This window comes from Mustela lutreola, chromosome 17, assembly GCF_030435805.1.
Source record: "Mustela lutreola isolate mMusLut2 chromosome 17, mMusLut2.pri, whole genome shotgun sequence".
Lineage (NCBI taxonomy): Eukaryota > Metazoa > Chordata > Mammalia > Carnivora > Mustelidae > Mustela > Mustela lutreola.
The window spans coordinates 48,006,973-48,019,243 of NC_081306.1; the positions used below are offsets into that span (position 1 = coordinate 48,006,973).

Sequence of the window (12,271 nt, forward strand, 5' to 3'; positions counted from 1 at the left end):
GAATTCGGGGGTGGTGGAAATCTCTGATGTCTTCAATACTGCGGTACCCTCCTAAGGGTATAATTTATCAAGCCTCAACAAACTGCTTTAAATCACTTTATATGCGTAATTTATTTATGGAAACTATATCTCAACACATTAAAAAAAAGAATAAACCAGAGCAAATTCAGAATAGGGTGAGGGGCCAGAAATCATTCCACCTGAGAAACTCTGACAGCTGCCGCCACGCTCTGGGGGACCATCGAAAACCAGAGTCCGATTCTGCGACGGTCTCGTCTCAAGGACCAGGACAAACTGGTGGGATCTGAACCCAGCAGGTCAGGCAACGAAACACAACCTCGTCACACAAAGACAGAAACTGGCCGCCCCACATTGAAGAGGGGGTTTCTTGGTCCTGGAGGTCCTCATGGGGAGGCAGTGCCGACAGGACATTGTAGAAACATCTTTGGAAAGGTAGAGGTAACGCTTAAGACCTCTTCCAGTTGAAGATTCTAGAATTCTGCAAGACTAGAAGTTCCTTGGTTCTGATGTTGGTACAGAAAAGCCCAAGGTTGTACCCCCTTGCTTTACCCCTCGTCATCTTCCCCCAAGAAAATTAAAATGTCAGGAGAGAATTGAGGGGGAACTTTCTATCCTCTCTATTTGGTTATCTGACCCCCCTTCTCGCTTTCGGCCCAGGAAGACTGTCATTGGAGAGCAATGCAGTGACTGGAGAGTGGCCTGGCCAGGGGCTCGGGGGCAGACTGACGGATAGCTCAGGGCTTCTGGGGGTAATTTCTTACATGCTCAACACGTTCAGAAATCAAATCCTGTAAGCGAAACTCTATACTAAAACAGGACATTTTCTGGAGGTTTGACCCTATGGTAGGAGGGAGAGTCATTCCCCAGGACTCCAGCTGCCAAGGCCCGAGCTGTTTCCTTTTCGTGCTGTAGCTCTCCCCTTCGTGGACAGGTCAGCGATCACTAGCAGCTCGGGCAGGTGCGAAGCAAGGACAAAAAAGTAACTCACCCCAACCCAGCCACCTGTTCTCCAGCCAACAGCCCTCGCTCAGAGAGGGAAGGCACCGCCCGTTTGGTCCGCAGCCTGCTCTGCGAATTTTTAATTTCATCGATCTCACTGGGCCCGATCTGAAAGCATGATGGGGAGGTGTGTCTGCACTTAGCTCCTCCAAGTAACACCCTGACGGTACAATGGAAAAACCCGTGGGCTAGTCAGAGGGAGAACAGGGGCCAGTGTGTCCCTGTGAGGGACTCTGTCAATCCTTGGAGAATAAGCAGAGACTCGAAGACAAAGGCAGGGTCGGGCACGGGAAGAAAGAGTCCTCTCCAGCAAACCCGGATAGGGAGCACCGGGGATGAGTTCACTCTCTATTACAGGGAAATCCGGATAAAGAAGAGGCAGTGGGAAGTGAGAGCACAGTAAGGTCTCTGTAGGAGAGCCAACAGTAACGCCCGACATAGAATCACAGCAGTGACTAATTTGAAAATGGGTTCTCTGACATATCCTCATGCTAATTTTTCACGTGGTCGGTACTTTTGAAGCATGTCGTAGATGCCGGTTTCAATCAGGGGTTGCAAAACTCGATTTGTCAAATCTAGAGTTCGTTAAAAAATAAACAGGGAGCTCCAAAATGCTTTTATCTTGTATTTTATGTCAAATTTGTTGAAGAAATTTAAACTCCGAGCTTTCTCATGTTTTAATTATTTTGCCTGTAGGCATTATGCCTTATTTTAAAAGGCTGACTTCATCACAAAATATAACTTTCTTTGCAACAAACAATATGCTAAGTGAAAATTGGTCATTTTTTTAGATGAAAATGAACACATTAAGATTTAGATATTTTCTCAAGCGTAAGTAAGATCTTAGTTGAACTCAGGCTTCCGTGGGACTACTCAGGCAGAAAGCCGACCTGGATTGGAGATCCTTTCAAATAAATCCCTCAATATGACTTTCAAGGACATTCAATAGCAAAAGGAAGTAGATACGAAAAATATTCTATGCACTCTGCTATTTATGCATCTAACCAGAACGGCTCCAAGGACTAAATAAATTTCATGGGTAATTAATAGCATTCGCATGAAGACTACTATGCCTGAGATTACAAGTTCTTTTTCGAAGCGCATACATCCCTGCTCTGCCTCAGAGGGATGCTGGCCCCGCCGAACACAGGTGCCCCAGAAAACCAAACAGGTCAAGATAAGAGCCATGAAAGCAGGCAGACCCCAGGGCCCACCAACCGGAACCGGCAGGTTTTCTAACAGAGAACCAACCCTGTCTCATCAGACACTCGGGGATCATTGAATTTACCGCCGTGGAAATTAAAACGCAAGTGGAAGATAAGTATCTATACACATGTACGCATGTATGTGGACTCGACCTGTCCTCTGGACCTCTGAACCCCTTTTTTGCAGAACACGGTAAGGCACACATCACGTACTAGGTCATGTCACCCCTACATACTTCACTGCGCGTCTATGAAAAACTTAGTCTTACGTAACCGCACACCATTCCACACTAACAAAATAAACAGTAATTCCTCAGGATCACCTAATTCCCGTCCATAATTCCATCTCCCTGACTGTCTCACAGCGTCAGACACATTATAGGACCACACTGGGGTAGGAGCGACACCCATGACCCACCTTCACCCAGAACCGACCACCCTCCTCCCTATTCCCCACTCCTTTCAAGGTGTTTCAATGTGTGACAGAAACGAGGTCCCCGTCCTACAGATAGTCCACTGCAAAATAATAAGAAATATATATATGTATCATATATTATATATATAATATAAAATATTTACAATAATATTAAATACTTATTTAAAATTTAAATTATTATATTAAGATAGATTTTATATATATAATATAACACATATATATATATTGGTCTCTGAACCCAGTTCCTACTAAGATTAGCCTTTAACCCTCTTCCTGACAGAGCTCCAAATCCCGTGGAATTTTCTGAGTGATAGGAGATCTTTTGTTCTAATGAGGCGATTCTAGGTGGGCCCCTGTGTGGGGGCAGGAGACCAGAAAGACCAAGCCGAGGCGAGATGCTGGGAACATACAGCCCCTCCCCGCAGTATGGGGAGCTGCAAACTGGCCATGCCCGTGTGATGAAGACGTCATCAAAACTCCCAGACTGCGGGGCTCACGAGGCTTCCACAAAGTGAACGTGGCCACCAGCAGCCCGAGGGTGCCACACCCCAGCTCCACAAAGACAGAAGCTTCTGTGTTCCAGAACGTTCCGGACTTCACATGGTGTATGGTTTCACCTGGCAGCCCATCCGTGCTCTCATGGTGAATTTCGTTACCTCGTCAACCGGCGAAGGTCCGTGTTTCCCGAGCTCTATGAGCGGCTCTAGCGAATTCCTGATCCCAAGTAGTTACGGCCGGTCGGCCCACAGGGGACAACCTGGGACTCGCTGGTGGCACCCGGAGGGAGTGCAGTCTTGTGGGACGGAGCCCTTCACTGGCGTCTCACACTAACCCCAGAAAGACAGAGTCATGAGGGAACCGCCCCGAGGACCCCCGGCTGGTGTGGGGGAATGGGTCCAGGTCGAAATAAACCCAAGTTACAGGTGCGATCGCTGGGTAAGGGAGAGCGTGAGCTTTTCCTGGACACCCGAGGAGACTTCGCATCTGTTGCTCCTTCTGATGCTTACGTTACCCCATTCTGGGCAGCAGGAGCCCCTTCGTGCGGCCTCCTCCTCAGGATGACCCGCCAGTCCTTGAGGTTGGCATACCACCCAGCTCAGAGTAAGGGCTCCTGTAACTTTTATTTACGGTTATATGAAAACTGAACTCATTCCCACAGAAAAATGATCAGCAAGAACACAAAAGCTCAGCTTGCTCAGTACGTTTACATGATGAGAATTTTCCCGGTCCCTCCTCTGAAGCAGGCACGGCGTCGGGGGGCCGGGTTACAGACACGTAAAACGCCGACCCTGCTCTCAGGAGCCTACGGTTAGAGCTGCTGTGGTGACAGACATGGTAGAAGACAGCTGCGAAGGTCGTCGTAAGCCATTTATCGCTTGCCACTGGTAAGTCTGCAGATGACTTGCTTTTGAAACAAGAAAGAGAACAGGTCCCACGTGGGCCCCGCACAGCTGCCCTCTCCACGCACCCCGGAACGCAGAGCACCCGCGATCGGTCGGGGCTGGGTGCGCCCCGGACACACGCATCACTGTGAAGTGGGTCGTGGTCTGAAGCACACGCGGGTCTCGTGCGAGGACCGTATCCCCGGATAAACAGACTCGATGCGGCGTCTCCAACAAGGCTGGAGGAGCAGAGGTGAGTGTGGCACCAAACCGGTCTCGGCAAGAAGGGTTTGGAACAATGGCCGGAAACCAGTGTTGACGGAAAGAAGGAAAATGCTTCTTTCTAGACGTGGAGATCGGTTTCCGCCAAAGGCGTAACAATAGGACGACCATATGGGTAAGAGACCCAGCTTTTTTGTGGCCAGAAGAGAAAATATATTGGCAAAGTAGCAGAGCAGGTTTGGGTGAGGCGAGACAGGGAAGGCGCTGAAGTCGGGGACCAGGAGTGTTAGACGTTATCATTAGGCTCTAGGGAAGCGTCAAGGTTGCTAAGCCAGAGTAATACGGTTAGAACTGTGGGTTTTTAAAGATTTTATTTGCCAGAGAAAGAGAGACCACAAGCAGGCAGAGAAAGGGGGGAAGCAGGCTCCCCGCTGAGCAGAGAACCCAATGTGGGGCTCGATCCCAGGACCCCAGGATCATGACCCGAGCTGGAGACAGAGGCTTAACCCATGGAGCCACCCAGGCGAACCCTAGAACTGTGTTTTAAGACGACAACTCGGAGAAGCAGGAAGGGGAAGATGAACAAAAAAGGAGAGAAAGAAAAAAGATGAGCTTGGAGCTTAACATCATCCACATGAAAAATCAGAAGCCCCATAGGTGCCCCTGAGTTCGCCAGTTAGAGCAAAGGAGGCAGAAATGAAGTCCTGAAGCATTTCAAATGCAAAGAAAACAGGCAAGGCGAGGAGTCAGGAAGGGGACCCAGGGGGACTCGGGGCGTGAACACGCAGCGGCTGACTTGCAGAACCGTTTACGAACTCGCCGATTCCGAGTGCAAATGGATTAAGAATTAATACTGAGCAAATTTGCAAAGAGGCAAGTTGCAACAAACGTCCCTGGGAAACACACTCGCCAGGCCCTCTCCCCGGAAGACGTGTGCAGGGCAACCAACGCCGACAGCCTCTCCATGTTTAAATTTTAATGTTCCACCCGTAGTAAATTATGAATGTCCAGTCTGCCAGGAGGCCGTCCCTGGAGTGGAAGAATATTCCCAAATTTGACGTACAGGTTGCTTAGCAACCAGAGTCCCCTTGCGCCGAGAAAACCTGACATTTTTCCCCCCCGGTAAAGTGTCTTACAGATCTAAATCAGGAGCAGAGGGAAATGATCATTAAAAACTGACCTTATGACTTGAGTTCAGTGAAAGAAACTGAATTTGCTCAACCAGCAGGGGGCATCCCGCCTTTTCTAAGGAAACTTTCTAAAACCCTCGAGGGTCGGTGCCCGTTTCCCATCCCCCTGACCAGTCCTGGCCCACGGGGGCCACCGTCTCTTCTCCACGGCGTGAGCCCAGAGGAAAAGCAGTCCGCCGTCTACTGTCCCCCCGGACAGGCTGATCTAACCCTGTTCATCACGTACTCGCCGACGACACCGGCTCTCGCCCTGACCGTCTGCACCGCCTTGAGCAAGTCCTGTGACTCGGTTTCCTCATCTGTGACATGAGGAAAGTAAGAGCAGCTCGCTGCATAGTGCCGAGAACACTTAAGTAAGTTAATACGTTTAAAATGCTTGACAAAGGACGCCTGGGGGGCTCAGTGGGTTAAAGCCTCTGCCTTCAGCTTGGGTCATGATCCCAGGGTCCTGGGATCGAGTCCCGCATCGGGCTCTCTGCTCAGCAGGGAGCCTGGTTCCCTTCCTCTCTCTCTCTGCCTCTCTGCCTACTTGTGATCTCTGTCTGTCAAATAAATAAATAAAATCTTTTAAAAATTAAAAAAAAAACAACTAAAATGCTTGAAAGAGTTCTGGCTCACAGTGAGCACACAACCACCCTTGGTTACGACTGATACTGCTTTATCACACGTGTCCTCCACAGCGTCTGCAGAGGGAAACGCAGAGCATTTATTGTCCAAATCCTGGATGACCTTCTGGTCCTCTCCCCACTGCGTCCTACCCCTCTGTCCCTCGCTGTGGTCAAATACTCCTTCAGCGCCCAAACAACAGGGGACATTCTGAGCGTCCCGCGCTGTGCAGGACGACAAGCCCGCAGGACGAACGACCCAGGCGTCTGCGAGCGGCTGTGGGCAGCGAGCCCGGGTCTGCAAGCTCGGTCCGGGCACAGAGCTCCCTCCCTGGCAGAAGGTCCAGCAACGCACGAAAGGAAGGAGCACTTGCTGGAAATGCCAACGACGCCCAAGAATTAAGGAAAAGGAGGGAGCTAAGCCGGGACAAGGGAGCAGGCGCGGAGATGCCGGAGACATTGCAGATCGCTCAGGAAGCTTTCCCCGAAAGACCCCCAAGACGAGCGGGGGAGGACGGGTGCCGCAGGATGCTCTTGAGACCCATAAGCCCCATTCTGGGATGGAAGGTGGCCCTCCGAGGATGTCCGTGTCCTACGACATGTCCCCTTACATGGCAAGAAGGACTCTGGCGTTCCTGAGGATCCTGGGTTCTCCCAGGCTCTCTGGGTGGGTCCAACGCATCACAGGGTCCCACCAAGAGCAAGGCAAGGGCGTCTGAGGGGCATGTGTGACGCAGAAGCGGAGTCAGGGGGATGCCGGGCTCTTGCCAAGGACCCGGTGGCTTCTGAAAGCCGCAAAAGCCAAGGAACGGATACTCTGCTAGCGCTTCCACAAGGACTTCTGACATCTGGAACTACAAGGTAACAAAACTGTGCAGTTTTAAACTTCCCTGTTTGTGATCATTGTCACAGCAGCAACAAGAAAGGACGCGGGGGCGGGGGGGGTTCATGGCAAAGTCCACACCCACTCCCCGAAGTGCGAATATGCAAGGCGGCAGCCCCAGCAGAAGCTGCAAACCAAAGAAACCGGAGAGTGTCCGCGGAAAAGCGCAGGGGCGGCAGGGTGCTCAGAAGACGGGCACGGAACCAGGGGAGCCCGACGGAACTTCGCAGAGGGAAGTGGTTGTTTCAGCCGATTAGGACCTGCAAGAGGGTATCATGACGACGATGGTGATTACGGTTCTGATTTCATCGAAGGCTACTAAGGCTTGGAAACGGATGAAAAGGATTCCCAGGTGTCTTGTCTAACACGCTTCTCCAGGTTTTCCATCTTTCGTCAACTTGGAGATACCATACAATCCGTAAATTGCAGAAAACCCATCATAATGCAAGAGATGTTCGTCCACAGAGACGCACAGGAGCAGCCGCTGGGGGACGGGACCCGTGCCCGGGGCCGGATCCACTCTTCCTTCCTAGGAGCTGACCTCGTGACACCACAGAACCAGGAGCCACAAGGGCCAGCACTGTGCTAGATCGAGGCCGTCACTGGGCTCTCCCTGGGCAGAGGACTCTGTACAGCCGCGTAACTGCTGCCTCCAGACTGTACGTGATCGGAGGCTGGTACCGGACTCAGGTGCAGGGGAGGAGTCATGGGGGGGTGAGAAGTAAGAGCCGGCAGCGGGCAGCGTCAGTCCAGAGGATGCTTCCTCTCTGCGCCGCCACCACACGCAGACCATGGTCCCCCAGCCTGGGCTAGGAGAGGCAAACAAGCATTCTTTCCAACAAGACCGTTCTTACCTCCAGGACGCCAGGTCCTGAGCTGAGGAAAAATACTTTAAAAAAAGAGAGAGAGAGAAAGAGAGAGACAGAGAGAAGGACCAAGAAAGAAATTGGGAAGAACAAATAAGAGGTTCTTAGATGCTGTTATAAATGATCGGGGCCAAAAGGAAGAAAATTTTAACCCCCCCCCCCCCCCCCCGCCCCACAAAGGTTCAGGCTAAAAACCTAATCTGCTTCAGATTTAGGTGTGAGCCTCTCCGTGGAGGAGAATCATCACGGATTATTAGGAAACTGGCAGATTAGTGTCCCAACCTTTGGGACAACCTTTGGGATGTGCAGTTGAAGCCACAAGAGTTGTTATCTCTGCGTCGTGGCCAATGTTCCACACATCCATAACGCTCCGGGGACCACGGCCATCCTTGCTGCACTCCTACTCTATGGACGGTGATTTTGTGTTCTCGGTCAGCTGAATACTGGGTTCCTGGTTTCAAACGGGATTATAGAACACCTTCACCCTCGGCAGGGGGTGAGGCTTGGATTCTAGTAAGTCGTCTCATGAGGTACAGAGATTCCTTTCCTTCTGTTTCTAAAACGATTAGGATGAGGTGCTTTGTCAGTGAGTTCCTTCACTCTGAGTTACTCGTGCATTCCTAGAGCGAGCCTCTCCCATCCGGGGATACGATGTTTTGAATGCAGACAGGCACGTTCTGTCCACTGATCAATTCTTATGGACTCTTATGCCTCTATCGGCATTTTCTAAACCGTTCGGCAAGAGGTTATGAAATGTGCCCTGGTTTTGGCTTTTTTTTTTTTTTTAAAGGGATTATTGAGAAATGGTAGGTTAAGACGATGTTAGCACACGTGGCGGCGGGCAGAGGCTGGCACACACCATGAGTCTCAGGGACAGGCAGAGAGCGCGCTGCATTTCCCAAACCTTCTTGGGGGATGGAACCTTCTTCCAGCACCTCTGTTTACACTTCCCAGAATGGTGTTCTGCAGATCACCAGCTTTCAAAACGCTGGGTAATTAAAGAGCCAGATTGTTTATTTTGTCTGTTTGTCTCTGAAATAACTTGTACTGAAGCCTGGATCCTGGACCATCATTACTCTATAGAATAAACTCGGTGAATGCGTCCACATTTCAGAAGGGTTTTTTAAACACAGGAGTCATCTCCACCTTAAAAATTTAAAAGAATTCCATGTGATGCTATCAGCCGTGTCATGGAAAGGGAGCATTTTGAGAAAGTGTATAAACTCTTCCACGGCCCTGAGTTACCCTGCCCTCGTCAAGGATCCTACTTCTATAAATTCAATTTTTGTTTGTTTGTTTAAAAAGAAAAAAAGTGTTCCTCTACTTAAAGATCAAAACCTGATTAGCATTCCTTGCATGTTCTCGTGTTGAAATACGCTTCACGGCTATTGTCATGTACACATCCACATTTCTAATTTTCTTCTGTCTTTTTCCTTCCTTCGCCGAACAAAGAACCTGAAATGACTATTGCAAAGCAGGAACCAGGCATTAAAAAAAAAAAAAAATGGCTGTTTTTGCTTTGGGGAAACTCATGGTCTAGTGTGAAAGGCAGAAGCATAAACAAACAATTTCAATCCCTCATAACAAGGCAGGCAGTAAAGGTTCACAAAACAGGCAGCGGAGACCATGACCTGACCAACAGCCTAGAGGAATGGGTACCATCATCCCAGACTTTGGAAAAAAGAGCAAAAAGCAATCAAGAACCCCATAGCAATTTCCGTGGAGGCTACAAAACACCCAAGACAAGAGGGAGCCATGGCCTGTGAACAGAGAGAGAAAGCGGGGGAGTCTGCGGAACACGGGGCACAGGGCGGCAGGCGATGAGGCAGACGGTGAAATCGCGAGCCCCAGCTGTGAGCCGGGACAATTAACCCAAACTTTGTGGCTTAAAATAACACAGATGTATTGCCTGACAGCTCTGGATGTCAAAAGACCAAAAGGGGGTTCGCTGGGCTGACATCGGTGCCCGTGGGGCAGTGGTCCCTCCAGACACTCTAGGGCACCGTGTTTCTTTCCTTCTCCAGCTTCCAGACACCACCATGCTCCTCGGCCTGTGGTCCCTTCCTCCATCTTTAAAGCCAGCCCAGCATCTCCTTTCTTCTCTGACCCTCTGCGTTTGCAACTGGCCTCACCCCCCACCCGCACTGTGCCCCTCCTGGGTCCCTCTTAAAAGAAGCCCTGGGATCACACTGCAGGTCACAAGTTCGCAAGGGAGGAGCATGACGGAGATCTGCGGGGCCCTCCTGAGGCCTGCCCCCAGGCCGGGGCTCCTGCTGCGGGCAGGAAGGGGCCAAGGGGATTTTGAAGCAGGAAAGTCACATGATCGGATACGATCGAGCCCCCTGGCAAGAGTGGGAGAGCCGGTTGGGGGCGGGGGACAGACTGCTGGTGTGAGGACCCGCCACGCTCCAGGAAGAAGGCGACGCGGAGGGGAGGCAGGTGTGGGAAGGCGGGTGGGAGACGCAGGCTTCGGACAGCGGAGTGAGTGTATCACGGGGATCAGAGGCCCAGCACGGGGAACAGTGGTTCGGTCACAGCATGATATGGTGACAGGCCGGAGCTCACTGACGGTGAGCACAGACGTGTCAGATCGCTCTGCTGAGGGGCACCTGGGTGGCTGCGTTGGTGAAGCCAAGGCCTTCAGCTCAGGTCATGATCCCAGAGTCCCAGGATTGAGCCCCGCATCGGTCTCCCTGCTCAGGGGGGTGTCTGCTTCTCCCTCTGTCTCTCCCCCATCTCGCCTGCTCTCTCTCTAATAAATAAAGTCTTTGAAAAAACACTATGTTCTAATGCAACACTGTATCTCAACTATACTTTAAGTAAATAAATAAAGTGTAAAAAATAAAACCATGGGGCGCCTGGGTGGCTGCGTCGGTGAAGCCGCTGCCTTCGGCTCAGGTCATGATCCCGGGGTCCTGGGGTCGAGCCCCGCGTCGGGCTCCTTCCTTTGCCTGCCCCTCCCCCTGCTTGTGTCCCTGCCCCCCTGCAATTCTCTGCCGGAGAAATAAATAAAGTCTCAAATAAATAAATCCAAAATAAATAGATACAAAATAAAATACAAAAGAAGAGACTAAGGCAAAGCAGGAACCGCGGGGCAGAGAGCAGCGTCCAGTCCCTGAAACAAGCAGAACCGGAAAGGCTCGCGGGCCGGTGGGACCAGGACGGCGAGACGGACACCTCGCACGTGGGTCCGGTTTGGGGAAAGAGCTTCTCCGAACCGTCCTCTCCTCCTCACAGTTCTCCCCGACTCTCTGGGGGTCCCGCACCGTTTAAGCTAAAATCAGCTCCGCAGCCGAGCACACCGGGTACCGCCCGGTCGGGCCCCCGCCCGCGCCTCCACTGTCTCTCCGGCCCCTCACGCCACCCCCAGCCTCGCCCCCAGCAGGACAGACCACGTAAGAGCTTCCGTCACGCCTCGTGGCGCACGGTCACACTGTCGGAACTCGTGCGACAGTTCCCACCGCCGGCCCCGCCTGGACCGTCCCCTGTCCCAACAGCGACGACAAAGGCCACGTCCTCAACTTTCGGGGCTTTGCTCCTCCTTGCGTTCCTTCACGACCCTTCGAGGCAGAGTAAGAAACACCTGCCGCACCAGGGAGCCAGGCCCGGGCGCCTGCGACTTAGACACGGACACAGACTTAGACACGGACACAGACTTAGAGCGTCACCCCCGCCACCGGAGAACGAGCTTCCCGACCCCGGAGTAACATCCTACTCACCATCTCACCCTCGGCGGCTCTAACCTTTCACAGCCTCTAAAGCGACGTGTTTGCTGAAGGAGAAGCAAGCCAAGGAGGAAAGACCATACAGTGAAGTCCTCTGAGTTCTAGGAGGTCCCCGTCGTCCGCCAGCTGACGACCGGATAACCAGAGTCGGGTCCGGCCACACAGTGAGAAACCACTTAGCTTAGGGGAAGGAACGGGACGCGACCACGGCCGGAACCTCGAGACCATCAGGCTGCGTGAAAGACGCCGCCACAGAGGCCACCTCGTGAGCGGTCCCGCTCGCAGCAAGTGTCCAAAGCGATCGGCGCCACCGAGACAGAAAGCAGACCGGTCATCAGGGCAGGGGGCCGTGAGGTGTGTGTGAGGCGGTCAAGGCTAGGGGCACAGGGTTTCTTTATGGGGTAATAAAAATGTTCTGAGACTGATCGTGCCGACGGGTGTGCAAGTGTGGGAATAGTGCAAAAGCCCCAGCCTTTCACACTTCCGAAGGGTGAGTAATTCAGTCCCTGAATTGTATCTCAGCAAAACTGCTACCAACAGAAAAGAGGTCATATTCACAACCAAAAGCACTTCGCGAATGAGAAGGAAAGAAAGGATCAGAAGCACCGGGACACTCATCAGGCAGGCGGCGAGGAACGGGGACGCGAGAGGCGTTAACGGGGAACAACGTGTTAACTGCGCGACATTCACAACACTACGCACCTCCGCTGCATGTTCTCTGTAAGTCCCATGAGTTC

The 12,271-nt window shown here is 51.9% G+C and overlaps 1 protein-coding gene across 6 annotated transcripts in view; it reads right to left on the bottom strand.

Annotated features, from left to right (window-relative positions):
* Positions 1–12,271, bottom strand: part of CALN1 (calneuron 1) — a 495,943-nt gene that overhangs the window by 287,274 nt on the left and 196,398 nt on the right. The gene's annotated exons all lie outside the window — the stretch shown is intronic.